Source organism: Hemicordylus capensis, chromosome 4 (genome assembly GCF_027244095.1).
Source record: "Hemicordylus capensis ecotype Gifberg chromosome 4, rHemCap1.1.pri, whole genome shotgun sequence".
Classification (NCBI taxonomy): Eukaryota; Metazoa; Chordata; class Lepidosauria; order Squamata; family Cordylidae; genus Hemicordylus; species Hemicordylus capensis.
Window position 1 is genome coordinate 114,176,098 of NC_069660.1, and position 19,927 is coordinate 114,196,024.

Below are 19,927 nucleotides of genomic sequence, written 5' to 3' on the forward strand. Positions count from 1 at the left end.
CCTTTTGTGGCCCTAGGCCCTAACTTAGTCCTTTTTTCCTTTGGGATGTATGAGTAAGCCGTGCTTCCAAAGACACGCAGATGCGTCATGGACGGCTTATGACCATGCCAAAGTTCATAAGGTGTTGTTTCAATAGGTTTTGTGTTCATTCTGTTGTGTATGTATGTAGCAGTCATGATGCCTTCTCCCCAGAATTTCTGTGGGAGGTGTGCGTCAGCAAGCATGCATCTTACCATGTCCAGTAGAGTTCTGTTCATTCTTTCTGCGATTCCATTTTGGGGCGGGCAGTAAGGCACCGTAGTTTGATGCACAATTCCATGTTCTCTCAAGAACTGCTGTGTAGCATTGGACATGTATTCTCCTCCATTGTCTGTGCGCAGGATCTTTGGCTTCGAGCCAAATTTGTTGCTTGCCATCGCCACATATTGTTTTAATTTCTCCAGCATCTCTGATTTTTCCTTCAGTAAATAAACACACGTGTATCGTGAGAAATCATCTGTTATAGTTAGAAAATATTTATGATTACCTATGGTTGCTGGTAGTGGTCCAGATATGTCACTGTGGATCAGATCCAAGGGTCCTTTCGTCTTCCTTTCACTCTGCTTTGGGAATGGCTTGTTTACTGCTTTGAACTCGAGACAAGAAACACAGTTAGTTACAGTGTCACATGGTACAAAATCAATGCCATTAGCTAATCCCTGTTCCTTCATGTTTTGAATTGATTCAAAACTTCTGTGTCCTAGTCTTCTGTGCCATAATTGTAAGCAGTTTCCATGCTGACACAACTTGGCTAGGTTCATTACATTAGGCTGGTATGCCTCAGGTCTGGACTGGGCTGGTCTTTCTCTGTCTGTAAATTGCTCTTCCACATGATAAAGACCTTGAAATTCCGAGCCCACAAGGCAAACTTTTCCATTCTGGGTAACAACACATTGTCCATTTTTAATATACAATTCACAGCCTTGTTGCTCTAGCTTGGATATTGAAATCAAGGAGCTTGAGAATTCAGGGATATACAAAACATCTCTCAGAAAAAATGGTTTAACAGATCCATCCAGCAATTTGCAATATAAAATTCCTTCGCCCTTTTTCTTTGCTTTAATTGTAGTATTATTGCCCAAATAAACGGTCTCTTCAGGAATATCAAACAGTTCAGTATAGAAACTTAGATTTTTAGAAATATGGACAGATGACCCAGAATCTAAAATCAGCTTTTCATTATTTTTCATTAAATTAACACTATAGTTCTTGTTGAAATGTCTGTCTGTATACTTGGAATCTCTATTTTCATTCTCCTTTGTTTGACTGATATTCCCAGACCTCCTGGTCTGATTCTTGGGACAATGCGCCACCCGGTGGCCAAATTCGTTACATAGGAAACACCTGAAGGCTTTGTTTCCAGCTGACCTCATTTCAGCACTGGCGGTCATGTGACCTCTCTCTCTGGGCTGAGTTTCTCTGGTGTAATCTGCTCTCTTTGTATGCAAATGTGAGGTGCCCATGCGGTTCCCTCTTGCAGCATTTCCTCCAGCATTCCCTCCCCATCTCGGGTTACGTCTGGAATGATCAATTGTTGCTTTAAGAGCAAAGTTGCTAGCCAGTTCACTTTCATAGCGTGAGTTTAAAAGGTTTCTTCGGTTAGCCTCCGAAGACAATGTTTCTACAGCCTTTTCAAAGTTTAGATTGGTGTGGGTTTCCAATTGCCCAATTATAGTGCTATAGGAAGCAGGCAAGCTCAAGAACAGAGTCTCCAGCTTTTGACTCTCTGTAAATTCCTCTCCTGCTTGTCTAAATTGAAAAAAGAAATCTTCCAAAGTCCCAATAAAAGTAGAGAAACAGTCCCCATCTTTATACTGAAGATCTTGCAATTTTCGGCGTAAATTAAACGTGTATGCCCATCCTTTCCTCATATGCATAGAATCTAGCTTGTTTAGCATCTCCTTTGAGGTTCCAAGATCACAAATAGCATAAAGGAAAGTTTTACTCACGGAAGCTGCAATCATCGCTTGTGATTTTCGGTCCTTAATTAGCCAGAGTTCCTTCTCCTTTTTCTCAGCATCCGAGGTTCCATCTGGCGGGGGGTCTCCCTGAGTAACTTGGTGGAGTCCCTCTGCTTTCAGTGCAATCCTCAGTCGAGTCTTCCATTCCAAGTAATTATCCGCTTCCAGGATGGTAAGCCTGAGTTTTCCCTCCAGGTATGCAGCCATGCTCACCGGCTCCAAAAGGCAGTTGCTGTAGATTAGCAATTCAAAGTGTCCACGCTAGATCTCAATGGATCTCCTGGAACAAACCTAACTCTCTAGTTGCAGCACACGCAGCTCAAAATACTGCTCCCATAACTGGCTGGAGCCCATAACCTGTTGGAAATTCTCTGTGGTGAGAGAATCCCTTTTTCAATATAGCAGAGTGCACAGAGGCACAAACACAGCGGATTTAGTTATGCATGCATGTGTGCTAAGAGTAAAGTAACTTGGAGCCAATTGCTTGTTTCAAATCAATATAAAAGGTATTTATTAAGGAACTCCATTCTAGATAGGAAAGTGAGGATTTAGGATCTCTAATCTATCTATCTAAATGGATGCAGATGGATTCACCATCTTCTCTGCACATATGGTGCAGGGCAAGAGACTTGCCATGTTGCAAGGTCAACAGCCAGGTAGGAAGAGAGAGAAGGAGGAAGGAAGTTGAATCCCCTAAGATTAGCAATCTACATTTCAAAGGGATAGCATCAGAGCAGCAGGAAGTGATGACCAAATGTCTTTGACCTTCTAGCCCTCTGACTTACTAGTCTGTCCTCCACTGTCTGAGGCAAAGAGACAGCGCAAAGTCCTTTCCTTCCAACAAGGGTAACCTAGCCTAGTAGTAGTTGTTGTTTTTAAATGTTTTTTTTCCAAAATCCCCCCACCCTAATAGTTTTTTTCAGTTTTTTAAAGATAAAAGCCTCCAGCCCTCTCTGCCCATTTTGTTACCCCACCATCTCAAACCTTAAAACAAATCACAAGCCTATTTTCTGCCCACCAGCCTACTGGCACTGGGTGGGCACACTCTCTGACCCCCTCTATGCCCTTGTTTCTCACCTACCTATCTCAAACCTTAAAACAAGCCACACAGATAGATTCTCTCCAGGGTTTATAGATTACTATGAACATATGTTTGCACAAAAGTAGAACCATTTTGCCATCACTCTGCATTGTGATGTGGGATTGGAAATACATGCACATATATGCAGCCAGCAGAGCATACTTTGCTGTGATGCTGCCCCCACCCTGCATTTTGAAAGCAGTTCTGATGTATTGCACAGAAGCCACTGCTTAACTCCAGAAGCACTACTGCTTGTGTGAATCTTGCGATAACCATTATCAGTGAGTTGAAGGAACTTTGTTTTGATCTCTCTGGTATTTTGGAAGGGGTATAAAGGAAACAATACACCTAACTTTAACTTTACTGTCATCACATTTTTGTGTGTGTGCGCACTTATTTTGATAAAGAACAAAATATAGCAAAGAAACAAGTATTTTGACAAAACTGCAAAGAGAAATGTGCAAACCTCTCCAGGTGTATAACTTTGCTAAAACAACCTTTGAAAAATAGCAGTGTGTGCTTTTGGAGAGGCTGAAAGAAGAAGGCATCACTCTAGTGGATGCTCAGCACCGTTTAGGCCCCCAGTCAACTCTGGCCACCTTCAGGCATAGCATGAAACCTCGAATAGACAAAGCTTTGGTTAATCTGTGAGCCTGAGAAACATCCCACATACGATCATTGGGACGCAATGTTGCAGCCTCTGGCTTATGGGCAGAGGAGACTCTAGGGCTTCCCGGTCCGCTGAGGCCGCACCCCAGTAAGCTTTGTAGTGTTCACACTGCCAGATGTGTCATCATATCATTAAGGTGTCAGGACATCAGTAAAGTGGCAACCATTGCCCATGATCTTCGAGGGGGCATGCCCAATGCGATCATGTTTTTTAGCATCGATTGGCTGCCTTCTGCAGGGAAAGGGCATTTAAACCCATTCCTTAAACGACTTGCACCGCTGCCCTTGCAATGGCCCTGCAACCATACAATCTCGCACAAACACAACTACTAGTATTGAGGGATGAAGAGAGGCACTAGTTTCCTGTTACTCCTGGAAGGGGTCATGCCGACTTCTTAGGAGGGAACATGTATATGAGGGCAGGCAAAGGATCCTGGGATTTGGTCCACTGTTGGGGTGTACACAAAACCGGTTTGCCCGGTTTGGTCTGAGTCCGAACTGGAATCAAACTGAACTGGGCATGTTCGGTTTTGTGGCACTGACCACCCCACTACTGCGACAAAGGATGCTCTTGGAATGGTAGACCCAGGCCAAGCAGTCCAGGAAGCCCCAACACACTTACACCCGTGTTGGCTTGCTGGCCAGGCATTGGCCCTCTCATGAGAGGACTGGTCCACTGGGGTGGACCAAAGGCTCCATGAGTATCAGGTCTCCACTGGACTGCATTCTCATGAGGTACACCATTCAACTCTAAGGGGCCCTGCTGTGTCCCCCCCCCCCGTATCTCCAGTTAATAATACAACTTATACTCCATACCTTTCCATCTCCACTCAACCCTTCAGGTCTCCTAAGGATTTCAGGCCACTCTGTGTGTCCAGGCAGTATTAGGTGGGCAGAGTAAGGAGACACTGGGGATAAATCATAGACCACATTGAGATGTCCCAGGCTGGGACCGGCACTGTGGCATATATAAATTGGTTCCCCAGGACTTCCCATGGCAGGGCACCTGCAGATTAGAGCAATCCCTGGGAAGCCAGTTGGCCATGCAGGGCAAGAAAACCACATGGGTATGTGTTGTGGGGAGACCAGACTGTCAGAAGAAGAGCTTGGGCTCCTGCATTGTACAGCTGCCAGGACTGGGAAAGGTTTTGTCCAGGTACCCTTCCACTGGGCCTGCAGGGATCTAGCAACCAGGCTGGGCATAAATAGCCCTCCAACCTGCATGCGTGTCTCTATGGCTTGTCTCTCTCATGAAGAAACCGGTACTTGGGAGAAGGGAACATACATTTATTGCACATTTTATTGTCACACTGGGCTTTCGAGCCTGTCCCTGCAAACCACCATCCAGGTATCACCACGATGGTTCTTCTCATGATGTATGACCAAGACTGCATGTTTTCACCCAAGGGGAAAGGGGCTGGCCCCCCTCCACCTCCAAACTTGTACAACAGAACAAGTTGTACAACTTGTTATATTGTAGAGCATAACCATTTAAGAATTCTAGGGACTATTTTTTAACCCACACTTTGGCTTATTCCTTTGAGGGTAGACTTTCCTTTGCCAGTGCAATGGTGCCACACCAGTCTGGGGCAACTCCAAGCCAGGGATCCAAGGCTGAACATTTGGATATACACACACACATGCTGGGCAGCCACACTTAATTAATGCACCTTTTATTAATAGCACACTTGATCAGGCATGCTATTAATGAAAGGGTTCCTTGCTGATGTGCCCCCTCCCCTTCCCCAGATGGAAGCTGTCAAAATGTCTTGTAAGAAACTGCAATTAAAGGTGCTGAATACCAGGCAAAGTATGTTTTTGAGGTTGCCCAAGTAACACAAGCAAATGGACAGATACAGACAGGAGATTTGTGGGGATACATGTTGTCTCTTTCGTATATAACTGGACAGTAGGAAGGTTTCCATGGTCAGGGTATCTGCTGGTTTCTGCACTAGGTCAGCACATTGGTATTTCTGCCAAGCAACATGGTATCACTCTCCGGTATGTGTGATCGGGAAACAACCGAGTTGCCCAGTTCCTCATGTCACCGGGGCTCCATGGGTTTGTGCACATACTTCTGCAGACCTTTATTGCCCTTGTCATTCCATCCTTTTTGTGCAGATTGTCAAAGGGGGGACCATGAGACACAGTGGAAAGCAGAGTTTCCCCAATGTGATTCTCTTCCTTTACATGCATTGAAGCTTGGAATGCAGCAACGCAACATCCCTGTTGCCGGGCAATGGCAGGAGGAGTGCGGAGACTGTGGATGGCAGGGCAACTGTTTGGAGAGTTGGCCAGTAAGAAGAGTAAGAGTTGGCATGGCAGGCATAGAGCTGAGATGTTTGTGGGCTGGTCTGAGCCACCCTCTCTATGGTTTCGGGTTTAGCCACAGCACAAAACCTGGTTATGATGGCAGAAGAATTCGGATGACACAATGCTGCCTTCAAACCTGAGGTTCTAGCAGCAAAACGCAATACAAACCAAAGGTTCAGATTATGGTTTAGGGTCAAAACCTTGGGTCAGTTGGGTTATGAAACCATGGTTTCACACATTCGGACAGCCACAAAATTGAACCTCTGGCACAGTTGTCTCCGGTTTGGCATTATGTCTGAAGGTGGCCTCTGTGTGGTCATAATAGGTGGCCTTAACATTATGTTCAAAACAGTTTTACATATAAGGTAGATTAATGGATGGATTATTGGGTGGACAGCAAATATTTTCCTAAGTTGTATCCAGTTCAAAGGCATGCCTTTTTATTTCCTACACTCACACCTACTGTAACATAGGAAAGAAAAAGACTGATACTCCTTACCTTTGTACCATAAAGATCAATATTCCAATATTAAGTGTGTGTTCAGACAACGTGTCCAAAGCCAAGCCTCTGGTTCCCAGAGTTCAGCAGAGAGCCTGACTTCCAGTAGGGGCTGTGATATGCCAACTTTGGTTATGTCATCCAAACCTGCCAGTTGCAGCATATTCAGCCTACAGCTGTCAGGTCTGGAACCCCTAGTAGGGCTGAATATGCTGATATTGCTGGGTTCAGATGCAGAGGCATAGCTGTAATTGGACAAGGGAGGACAAATGTCCCTGGGCCTCTGAGGGAGAAAGGGCCACTGACTAGGTGACACCTTGCTCGTTATTCTCCCCCTTGTGTCTCTCTGGAGAGAAAGTGGTGGGGCAAGGACCCAGCTTCACTTTTTGTCCCAGGTCCACTCCAATCTTGCTACACCCTTATTCAGATGACATGACCAATGTTGGCATATCAGGTGAACCCTACAGAAGTTGGGCTTGCTGCCAAACTCCAGGAACTGGATGCTTGGTTTTTGGTGCATCCTTAACCCACTCATAGTTCCTCCAACCTACTGATGATTGTGGCAAGCTTCACACATGCAGTGGAGTTTCTTTATTTAAACAGTGCTGCCTCTACAACATATCAAAAGCTGCTTCCAAGATGCACAGGCAGGGGAATCAAAAGGAGTTTTTGACAAGGCATAATATGTTCTGCCAGCTGCATATATGCATTTTTGGACAGAGAAATTTTCTTCAGAAAGTTAGTTTCTCCAATCAGACTAAATACAAAAAAGATGATAACAAAGATACATAAGTATGAGCTACTATTTGATTTCTTCCTTCCTTAATGTTACTGTTTCATTGTCCATGTGAACCACACAGGAGTTTAGCACAATGGTCTAGATGAAGTAATTAATCCTTAATTACGGCGGAAAGTCAATTGCGGTATCTATATTACTACCAAAGGAGTTCATGGTGATTAATGCCACTTAACAGATAGCAAAGGAATTAATATTGATTAGGTACTTATTTTAACATGTGGCCATTTACTGTAATTTATACCAGCTTCCGTTTTACAATTATTTTAGTACTGCTCTTGACCCAGTGCCAGTTAGTCTGAGATCTACAGCTGCCCTGGGAAGTTGACATGACATTTTTTTCAACACCACTGGCTATAACTCATGCTGCCCATTGACGGGCATTGTGTCTGAGTCAAAAGCCTGATAAGCACCTGTCCTCCCAGTAGATGGCAAGTTTGCTTCATAATATAGTTGTAGTCAGGGGAAGCTGCATCTTCAGTTGTTTTCTTTCTTAATGAAATCTAACTATACACACTGTAGCTTCCCAAACACTGTAGAGAAATCTGTGGCTAATAAGGGTAACACAGACAGTAATCCAGACAGTAAATACAGCTTCTACTTATCTGAATTAATTATAGTTACTGCAGTAAGCACAGTTTTCAATTAATTACAGTTATGTGCATTAAAAGTGAAGACCATAATGTCATAACGAAAATGTCATTACAGTGGGGAAATGCTGAGGTTCGTACACAAGGAAGTGTGTGAGTCTATATGAATGGTGATCATTGCTTTCTGTTGTAATAAAGGGATGTGGTGATGACCACTAGCTTGGATGGCTTTAAACAGGGCTTTGACAAATTCATGGAGGACAGGTCTATCAATAGCTACTAGTTTGGTGGCTTTAGGCCACCTCTAGTCTAGGAGGCAATATGTATCTAAATACCAGTTGCAGGGAAGCAACAGCGGAAGAGAGGGCATGCCCTCACCGCTTGACTGTGGGCTTCTCAGAACTTCTGATAGGCCACTGTGTGAAACAGGATCCTGGACTAGATAGGCCTTGGGTCTGATCCAGCAGGGCTATTCTTATGTTCTTATGTAAAGAATGTGAAGCTGGACTGACAGAATCTTAGCATTTTAGACCTAAAAGAACCATTGATTCGACAGATTCACTTCATTGTTGTCCTTTTCTTCTAGGTCCATAGACTTCATATTCGCATTATTGTTAAAGAAAATCTTGTTGCAGAAGTGTTGAGGAAATGTTCTTTTCTCAGTAAAGTATTGTGACCCCACAGTCAGGGTCATTGGGACTCAAGGATGGAAGGCGAATATTACCCCTAATTGTGAATTATGTAATTATGCAGTTATATGGGGGAAAGAAAAAAAGATCTAAATGTGCTCTTCAGTCTTTGTGTCCTATTTTTGTTGTCCCTTCGTACAGATGGGGAAAAAATACAGAAAAAGCCAAAGTGACCTTCATTACAAGAAAAGACAAAACCAAAAAGTGTAGGGCTTAATTTTTTTTTTTTTTTAGGATGACTAAAGGGGGAGCATGATCAAGTTCTATACAACCATGAATTGTGTAAAAAAAGAGGAGGACATGATAAAGACTTTATAAAATAGTGAATGGTGTCATGTTTCCCCCCTTTCTTTTAAAACTAGAAAGCAGTCACCCAATCAATTGGCAACAGAGCTGGGAAAACCAAAAGAAAACAGATTTAATATATCAAATTAATTTCCATAAGATGTGATGCTGGATTCTAGCTTAATTGGCTTTTGAGAGCTTCATAGTGGATAGGTCTTTCAAGTTTTCTGCACTAACAAGGGGTTGGATCAGAAGATTTCAAAATTCTATGATGCTATGAAATGGCCACAATGGACCTATTAATTGAACAAAAAGTACATGAGTAGAAGCAGTTTATCTCTGAGTACAAGATGCTCAGACAAACAGTGGTCTGCTAGACCTCCAGAATCCACTTATTGGTTTGCCAGCAGCATCTGGCTTTCCATTGTTGGAAACTGTCCACTGGATTGGATGTCCCTTGATCTGCTGCAGCAAGATGCTTCTTGTGTTCTTACAGCTATGGAAATGATCCAGACAGCTCCACCTCCGCGTACAGTAGGCTTGGATGATTTCTGGATTGGAAACAATGTTACAATGATACAATGTTCCAATGATAAGCAAAATGTTGTCCATGGGTCAGGTTATTAGTCCAAGCTAGAAATCCAGGCTATGTAACACCGTAGCATAGATAGCACTTATGAAAAACAGAGCAATCCAATTACCACATCAGAAGGAATGCAGTGCTCATTATATGTAAAAGAAATCCAAATCAGCCTTTTTGTAATGACTGGAGCATGAATCTTGCCAGGACATCACTCACTGTGGTAGAGAACAATGTTGACATTATGGGAGCGTTATTTAAAACATGAATTGGGCACCCTTGAAAGCACCAACTTATTTAGCGAAAAATTGGCACCATTGGGTTTTGTTAGACCACCGAACGTATTTCATCTGAAGTGAAGTGACTGCCCCCAGGGGAAATTACTTTCTGTGCAAACGCCCTGAGCTCAGAGGCTGGTTTCTCAAACAGAACTCTCTGAGCACTGTCATAACCACATCAATGTCTTCCTCAGGCAAGCAGCTGAAAACTATCAAGCATAGTAGGCAGTGAGTAACAAAAGATTGCAGAGACACCAGTCTACCTGAGAGAGTTCACGACAGGAGGAAAATGCTGCCAAATGAAACAGAGCTGCTTAGAAACCACTCTGACAAAAAGAAGGATGAAGGGTCATTTGGGCCCAGCTGTGGCCACATTATGCCGCAATTTTACTCTCAGGCTTGCCAAGGTACTTTCAGGCATTTTACAATCACCCTCCTGATAGAGGTTATTTTGGTGATTCTGCTGTTTGAGAGCTCTACATTGCTCCTTGTTGACTACTCATTAACCTCTTTGATAGCTCCTGGGATGTCATTCCAGAAAATTGTAGGGCTCTCACAGTTAACATATGGCAGAAATGTTGAGCCAGTATCAGGGAGCAGAACGACTGGACAGCTTCCTAGGAACAAAGTCATCACAGCAGGCTGATCCCATATGCATATATGTGGCTGGGATGTGGCAACGTTTGGTTTTCAAGTATTTTGGAACTACTTTTGCCTGTTGTGTGGATAGGCTTAGAAATCTTACTGTCTTTGGACTAGAAGCTTTAATGATGTATCTCCTTCACAAAGTATCTGAGTGCTAAAACAATGTTTTAAAAATAGTATTTTGAAAAACACCCTTACCCAGGTCCCAGAATGACTGCTGCCAGCTGGGAACCAGACTCTATCATGACTTATCTGTATAAAATCCACTATGTATATGGATCAGGTGCTTCAGTTTAACAGGGGGTAAAATGAGATATGAGTAAAAAGAGGGTAAAAGATAATTCAGAGACTTCCAGTAATATCCAACAATCAACTCTCAGCTTACAACAATTCTTTGCAACACTGAGTGTGAGCTTACAATTTAACATGTTAATGCTGAGATAAATTTTTCACGCTTTATTGGAAATGAATTATATGCGATTAATCCCTTTAATTCAACTTCATCCTCTACCCCGCACCCTGCCCCCACCTTGGATTGGATAGCATGTTTATGTAAATGACAGAACTAGTGCTTGTAGGACATGCATGTTTTATTCCATTGTGACTCAACACTCACACAGATACAATCTATTATATTAATTCTCCTGGGTGTGCCTTGGAATGTGTGTCCTAGAGCCCAGCTGATTGGCTGGGCGGTGGATGCGCCTGATTAGCTGAGGTGCACCCAGGAGGATTGGTCGACCTGGTGGTGGTGGGCCCGGCCGCGGAGGCCAGAGGCGGGCCTGGCTGCAGAGGCTAGGCCCGGGGGAGAAAGTGGGGGGGGAGAAGGGGGGGAGGAGAGGCGGCTGGGCCCAGAAGCGGAGACTGGGGCAGAAGGTGTGGGGGAAAGAGGTAACCGCCGGCCCCAAAGAGCGCACAGATGCTCTGTGTGGGGTCGGCTAGTTCCCTATATTACCTGTGACATGTAAGTGTGATTGGCAATCCACAGATCTTTTTACCTTCATTGACAGCAGAATCCATTATCAGATTACACTAACCTTAGCACCACACTAACCCCCCAACACATATTTACACAGTGGCATCCACAGTGAGTACAGTTGCTAGAACTATTTCATTTGAGGCAGAGAGATGAATATTATTTTAGTCATTATTATCACCTATGTGCAAAGAATGGAATATGTTTTATACCTCCACTTGTATAGTGGCTGACATCCTGTCTGTTGAAGCATGTGTGTAAACAGCAGCTTCACACATGTAGCTGCTGGACTGCCTGTAATTTCCCTTATGTGTGTGTTTTGGTGCCATAGAGCCAGCAGGCACTTCTCCCAATGTGCCCTCCTACTCTCCCAAAGCCCTCTGATGCAGCAGAAGCAGGTCGATACTCTCAGAATAGAGCATCTTATTTATTACATCTGCTGAAACTATACTCACACCCCTACACACAGTACACTGTAGAATGTATGAAAAATGCAATCTATATTTATCCTTCGTGTAAATGAAAGGCGTGCTCAAGGAAGGAGGCTATAACCCCATAACTTTGATGTTTATGTTCATGGAGGTCTGTATTATAAATAAAAATTGGGGAAAAGTTAAATAATATTTATCCCACAAGCAAACTGATGGATTCAATGAGCTTTGAGTGCATTCATATACACAAGAGATTTATTACCATATAAATGTTTTACTAAGTTATCGTTATTCATATTTATAGCCATTGTCTCAGAGTAAGGTACCTCATCAAAAACTCTTTATCTTATGAAAAATAGAACTAGTGATAAAATTACAGATACTTTTGATGTTTGGTTTTTGCAGTGGTGGTTTACATGGGATATAATCCAGAAAACAGTGGGATGTAGTCCAGAAAAATATAAGCAGCCATCACCTCTGTTGAAATAGTGGGCTTTCAATGGAATTTAGCAAAACATATGTTCCAAGTATCAGATCTGAATTACATATGTATGTGTGTTTGCCATGTATGCCTATATAACTTTAAAACATCTGTACAAAGACTGATCCTTCATGAAAAAGGCTAAAACCACAGAGGTCCTAATCCAACTGTGTATGCAGGAAACCACTGGGGTTATGCATATATGATTACTACTGGGGAGCATCCACAGTGGCATCAACAGAAGCACTTTTTGCAAAATGACTAGTAGAAGAGGAATTCCCCATTTGCATGTACTGTTTAGAGGTTTGTCTGACAAGTTACACAAGCAGTTTCCACTTTGAAGGTATGTATGTATATATGTATACACACACTTGTGCAATAAGTTGTGCAAAATGTAACACTAGCACAAAACAGAGGTGAATTTCATGCTACATCCTGATGCTAGTGCAACAGCATTTTTGCTAGCACAAGATTAGTCTGAATGCTACTCATAATTGATGAGATTTTTATCTCACTCTTCATCCATGGAGTCAGGGCAGTGTACAAAATTTTCTCCTTTCCCCCAATGTTTTATTCTCATAACCATCATTTCAGGCAGATTAGGCTGAGAGATAATGGGCAGCATCCAAACTAATACCACCCCCATATTAGAAGGAGGCATCAGGGATATACAGGAGGACTTCATTATTTGCAGGGGTTCTCTTCCACAGTTGTACAGAAATATGCCTCGTAAATATCGAGGTTTTATTTCAATGGGGAATTGGGGGTTAGGTTAGTTACCTCTGCTAACTGAGCAAAGAGACACCTTTTAAAAGTGGGGATTATTAGGGGTGTGCAATTCGGGTTTTCGGCGATTCGGTTTGGGATCCGAACCGAATCACCCCCGTTCTGAGGTTTTCTGAGTGTGGATTCTATGATAGCAAATTAGAGTGGATTCATGGTGTCTCACTGAAAATCTCATTTGCTATCATAGAATCCACACTCAGAAAACCTCTGAAACAACAGAACCCTGTACCCCATGGGTTAGAAACCCATGGGGGTGGTTGGCACCCTATGTGCACTACACCACCACTTGCTCTGGGCCACCCCAGCACCCCCTAAGTGCACTTATGGGGCTGATGAAAGCTCCATTATAACTTATTATGAGGAAAAACCTTAAAGACGCGAAAACTTCAACAATTAACCAAAAATCAGCCCTCTGCCCAAATCCTTTGAAAAAATTCAGGTAGCTTCCTTGCCCCAACCCGGCACTACCACCAACCCTACCCCACTCTAGGACACCCCTTTCCCCCCGACGTGAAGCAATATACCCTTCACGGGGAAAACCCTAAAGACGCGTAAATTTCAGAAATTCACCAAAAATCAGCCCTCTGCCCAATCACTCTGCAATTGGGGTGGTAGCCTCCAACCATTAGGCACTACCACCCCACCCCACCCTTTTGGCACAGATCCCACGTTATGCCCCTATCTGCCCCAAAGAAACTAGAACATCAGAAATTCACCAAAAATCAGCCCTTTGCCCAATCCGTCTGCAATTGGGGTGGTAACCGCCACTCATTAGGAACTACCACCCCACCCCACTATTTTGCCCCTGGCACCCGAAATTCGAGCAGATGTCACATCCAACCTTTTTGCATTGAAGTCAATGGGATGCAAAAAGGCGGGAAATTCAAATAGACGTCATAGCTCAAAACGGGGGGGGGGGGGGAAGAAGGCAAAAAAATGGAGGTCCAAATCACCCGAATTTTCGGGCCCGAAATTTGGGTGATTTGGCTCGTGCCCGCAATTTCTCGGATCTTTTCATGGGTGATTCGGTTTGGCCCCGAATCACCCGAAATTCGCTGTTTCGGGCACAGATCGTTCTGTGCCCGAAACGTTTTGCACATCCCTAGTGATTATCTTATATTTAGCAGGGGGAGAGCAACTGGCCCTATCCAACCCCAGCACAGTATCCCTCCAGTGAGTGTTGCTGGTGTGTGTCTTATGTTTCTTTTTAGATTATGAGCCCATTGGGGACAGGGAGCCATCTTGTTTGTTATTTCTCTATGTAAACCACTTTGGAAAGGTTTGTTGAAAAGTGGTATATAGATAATTTTTGTTGTTGTATATACATATTTGTTGTCGTAGTTGTCATCGTAGAAGATTCCCGGTTGCTGGGAAAATGTAGGAAAATGTAAAATTCTGGCCAAATTTTTTTTGGGGGGGACTGTGGGGGGAAACTCCTAACCATGCTTTGCTATTCCCTTGGAATGCCCCCAAATTGCCAGGTTTTTTTTGTTTTATTTTTAAAATGGGAGCCATTTTGTGGCTCCAAGAAACAAAATGGCAGCTGGAAATGACCTCCGCATTCATATGCAAGGTCAACGTGGGGTCTTTCGGGGTCTTTTTTGTGTATGCCGAGGTCAGGTGTCTTTTACCCAACTGTGGATACACAAATCTGTGGATAAGGAATCTGCAGATAACGAGGTTTCCCTATATTTTTAGGGGACCTTGGAGCAGCATAGGGCAGGGAGCGTTGGGGAAAATGATTGTGTGTGTGAAACATTACATGAGTCAGAATTAATCTGGATGCTGTTCAATGACTGGCTGAAGGTCACGAAGTAAGTTTCATGACTGAGTGCGAATTTAGTCTCCTACTCCTAATCTCACTTGCTAACTGCTAGCTCTCAATATGTCTCTGACAGATAATCCCCACTGATTGCATAGTAGGGTTGTGCACAAAACTGGTTGCCCAATTCAGTTTGAGTCCAAACCAGACTCAAGCCAGACTAGGCGTTCGGTTTTGGCACCACCTGTGCGTACCTCCCTGTTTCAGTTCGGGATGGTTTGCAAACTGTTTTTTTTTAACTTAAAAAATTAAATTCTACTTACTGCCACCCAGTCCGGGGGCTTAGATTCAGCTGTGTGTGTGCTGGGGGGGGGCTCCAGAAGTTCCCCTCCCCACCCAGACACCATTTACAGGTGAAACTCGGAAAATTAGAATATCGTGCAAAAGTCCATTAATTTCAGTAATGCAAATTAAAAGGTGAAACTGATATATGAGACAGACGCATTACATGCAAAGCAAGATAAGTCAAGCCTTAATTTGTTATAATTGTGATGATCATGGCGTACAGCTCATGAAAACCCCAAATCCACAATCCCAGAAAATTAGAATATTACATGGAACCCAGAAGACAAGGATTGTAGAATAGAACAATATCGGACCTCTGAAAAGTATAAGCATGCATATGTATTCAGTACTTGGTTTGGGCCCCTTTGGCAGCAATTACTGCCTCAATGCGGCGTGGCATGGATGCTTTCAGCCTGTGGCACTGATGAGGTATTATGGAAGACCAGGATGCTTCATTAGCGGCCTTCAGCTCTTCTGCATGGTTTGGTCTCATGTCTCTCATCCTTCTCTTGGCAATGCCCCATAGATTCTCTATGGGGTCAGGCCAGGCGGGTTTGCTGGCCAATTAAGCACAGTACACCGTATACTTTTCAGAGTTCCGATAGTGTTCTATTCTACAATCCTTGTCTTCTTGGTTCCATGTAATATTCTAATTTTCTGAGATTGTGGATTTGGGGTTTTCATGAGCTGTACGCCATGATCATCACAATTATAACAAATTAAGGCTTGACTTATCTCGCTTTGCATGTAATGCGTCTGTCTCATATATCAGTTTTCACCTTTTAATTTGCATTACTGACATTAATGGACTTTTGCACGATATTCTAATTTTCCGAGTTTCACCTGTATGTACAAATCACCCAGTTCGTGCAGTTTTCAGGTCTGCCCTCCATTGCGGCGACCATTTTGGAGGCCGGCACACATGCCCAATGGGCCTCTGTGTGGTCTGGGTTATGACCATCAGACAGTCAAACCTGATCTATATCTAACCTGTTGCGCATCCCTATTGCATAGTGGGCAGGGGGAAATAATTCTGCTCTTGAATATCCACAGCAGTTGAGTGTCTAGCTGGAGCCACAGATGCACAGTGCTGGCTCATGGATTGGGCACAAGAAGTGCTTACACAGCACTTGTTTATTTACACTGTTTCATATTCAGGGCGAGGTGGCCTTATATGTGTGAAATCTAATTTCTGCATGGGTATTGCTTCAAACTGGATGGGCTAACAGTGCACAGTTAGGAAACAGCATAAACTAGGTATATTTTGAGCTCAAATGAGTAAAATATCCAGTTTTACTCATCAAAACTCAAATGTTCGAAAACAGGGACTATAGTTTCATAAAGCTTTTGGTGACAAGCTAAAAAATTACTAACGATCTGCCCCTGAAATAGTTGAAGAGTGCAATTTACTTAACACCGTTGGGGGGAGGAGGTTGCTTGTCAGGACTGAATATTTAGGTTTCACACTCATCTGCACATCTTTGAAGTTAAAAAAATATATTACAAGAGAGCAGGGTTCTGCTATGCATCCAAAATTCATATAAGGTAATAGTTCCAGTCATAGATGATAAAGTGGACCATAAAACATATTCTGTTGACAGCCATCTTCAGAAACTTGCACAGGCTCTTGGAATGGATATAATTCACCCTGTTTCCTGTCTCTGTGGAATACAAAGTAAAATTTCAAGATTTTCCCCCCCGTTCCATACTGGGAACATGGAATTATGGTAAGAGCTCCATTTGGATGACAAAGATATTAATTCTTTCTAGCAAGCTAGCAGAATCTTCTGAGATGCTTTCATTGGGCATATATATTGGAGGATTGAGCAGCTGTGAAAATGCACAACATTGCTGCACTTCTATCTCTCCCTATAACTTGTCCATTTTCATGTGTCTTTGCATAATGCAAATACTAATATTTCCTTTCTTTTAAATATATTCCTGATTCTTATTTACTATGGAGCATCAAAAAAGGTATTATGTTTGCTCATATGATAAGTGTCCTACCCAGATTTAGGAGCTGTGCATACTCCGAATTTTCAATCATGTGTGAGTAAAAATCAAGGTAGGGGGCTGGTGAGTGTCTGCTAAGTGTCAGCTGGGTAGGATGGTCTTTCCACCTGCCTCCTTGAGAAGCTGGAAATGGAATTTGGGTAGGGCTAGTCCTACCCAGCTGACATCATCATCATCACCATCATCATCATTATTTCTTATTATTATTTCGATTTCTATGCCGCCCTTCCAAAAATAGCTCAGAGCAGTTTACACAGATAAATAATAAATAAATAAGATGGCTCCCTGTCCCCAAAGGGCTCACATTCTAAAAGGAAACAAGATAGACACCATCAACAGTCACTGGGAGTACTGTGCTGGGGGTGGATAGGGCCAGTTACTCCCCCGCTTCTAAATAAAGAGAATCACCACATTAAAAGGTGCCTCTTTGCCCAGTTAGCAGGGGTAACTTAGCAGATGATCATGCTCTTTGACTCTTACCTTGATTTTTACTCACACATGACCAAAAAGGGAGCATGCACAGCTTCTGAAACTGGGTCTGAAACTGGACCTACCAACTTGTCCTACCCAGTTAGCAGTGATGTGATCAAGCCTAATGCATTGCCACTGCTGTTTTTGGTTCCTCCTACTCTCCACCAGAGAGAAGCACCATGACACTTGACAAACCATCACTGAAACTTCTGTGTATGGTTCAAAAATGGTTCACAGTCAGAGATGGGCAGTATCTAAAATACAAGTATTTAAAATACTTTTGTATTTTGTATCTAAAATACTTTTCAGGAAAGTATTTTTTAATTTTGTATCTAAAATACATTTGCTCAAGTGTTTTTTTAATTTAAAACACTATGGGGCTATTCTGACGATCAGCAAAAATTGCAGCCAAGCCCGGTGGTTCTGGAGCGGCTAACCGACTCTGGAACCCCTGGTAAAAAGCAGGTTTGTGGAGCGAGCGCTCCGCAAACCTGCTTTTTATAATTGTGAGTAGCCCCTCGGCTGGAAGGCAAAAAGCCACCTCCAGGCTTGGGGGTCTCCCCAGAATGCCCTGCGCACTTGTGCAGGGCATACTGGGGCTTGTGGGGGCCGCATGGCCCCCGAGCTCCCCAGCCCCACCGGCTCCGTCTCGGAGCCGGCAATCGTGTGGGTGGCCAATCTGGCCACCCAGGGCTCCCTTCCCGCTCACCCCAAGAAACCTGGTCTCAATGATCGTGAGACCCGGCTCAATGAGGTCATTCACACAATTGAAAACTGTGTTCTACCTGGGTTTGGGAACTGTGTGTACTCCCAATTTTTGATTGTGTGGAAGCAAGGTTAGAGGAAAACCTGGGTAGAAGTGATTGTGTGGAAGCAAGGTAGGAGAAAAAGCTACCCAGGTTTTCCTCTAACCTTGCTTCCACACAATCAAAAATTGGGAGTACGCACAGTTCCCAAACCCAGGTAGAACACAGTTTTCGATTGTGTGAATGACCTCAGAGACTACCTCACAGGAGCAGATGACTCCAGATACAGAATCCCAAGTTTGTTTTCCCCCATGTTATCCTCACAACAATCCTTTGAGGTAGGCTAGGCTGATAAAGAGTGAGTGGCCAAAATCACTTAGTGAACTGACTGAGTGAGGGCTACATGACTGAATGAGGGCTTCAACCTGGGTCTTCAAGTTGTCATCCAACAATCTAATTACTACACTACATTGAGGAGATTCTCACGATCCACTAAAAGCGGGCTAAGGGAGCCTAGCCCACTTTTAGTGGATTGCGTGCTGCCACAGGAGGTGCATGGCTCCCGGCAGCAAACTCCACTAATTCCCCCTCCCCGTAGCCGAAGTTAGCGGAGTGAGCGCTCTGATAACTTTGGCTTTTGGACAGTGTGTTGCTGTGGCATGGTTCTGAGCTGCAGCAACTCATGAGTAGACCCTCAACCGGGATGCTAAAAAGCAGCCTCCCGGCTTGGGGGTCTCTCCAGCATGCCCTGCGTGCTTGCTGGAACTACCGGGGGCCATGCAGCCCCCGAACTCCCAAGCCCCTGCAGGCTCTGTGACAGAGCCAGCAGTCGTGTGGGCAGCTGCAGTGGCCACGCAGGCAAGGCTTGCTGCTTGTCTGCAGGGAGAATGGGCTTAGCCCACAAATCTTAGCCCACAAATCCTCTGGAGGCGGGTCCCATTGATCGTGAGACCCGCCTCATCGTCTTATTGGGCAGTTAGGATGTTCTTCATTTCCTGATTTTTAGGAGTATATACAAATAAATACTTTTGATTTGTATATAAACTACGAATATGACAAATATTTATATACCGCTTTTAAACAGAAGTTTCCAAAGTCGTTTAGATAGATAGATTAGATATCAGAAGTACCTTTTACCAACTACAGCTGGTATGCCAACTGCGACCCTACTTGGAGAAGTCAGACCTGACCTCAGTCACTCATGTGTTGGTAACATCCAGATTGGACTACTGCAATGCACTCTATGTGGGGCTGCCCTTGAAGATTGTTTGGAAGCTTCAGCTGGTTCAGAATGTTGCTGCAAGGATGCTCGTGGGTACAAGTCGCTTCACAAGTTTTACACCCATCCTGTGTCAACTTCATTGGCTACCGATCCACTTCCGGGCTAGATTCAAGGTGCTGGTATTGACCTTTAAAGCCCTACACGGCTGGGGCCGGGGTACCTGTTGGACCACATTCGCCCATATGAATCTGCCAGGATCCTCTGATCAT

The 19,927-nt window shown here is 43.8% G+C and overlaps 1 long non-coding RNA gene across 2 annotated transcripts in view; it reads right to left on the minus strand.

Moving 5' to 3' along the window:
* Positions 1-9,035: 9,035 nt before the first annotated feature.
* LOC128325387 (uncharacterized) overlaps positions 9,036-19,927 on the minus strand; it is a 39,188-nt gene continuing 28,296 nt past the window's right edge. For both annotated transcript variants that reach the window (XR_008307415.1, XR_008307414.1), the window contains exon 4: positions 9,036-9,473. This is a non-coding gene — a long non-coding RNA (uncharacterized LOC128325387). The remainder of the gene's footprint in view (positions 9,474-19,927) is intronic.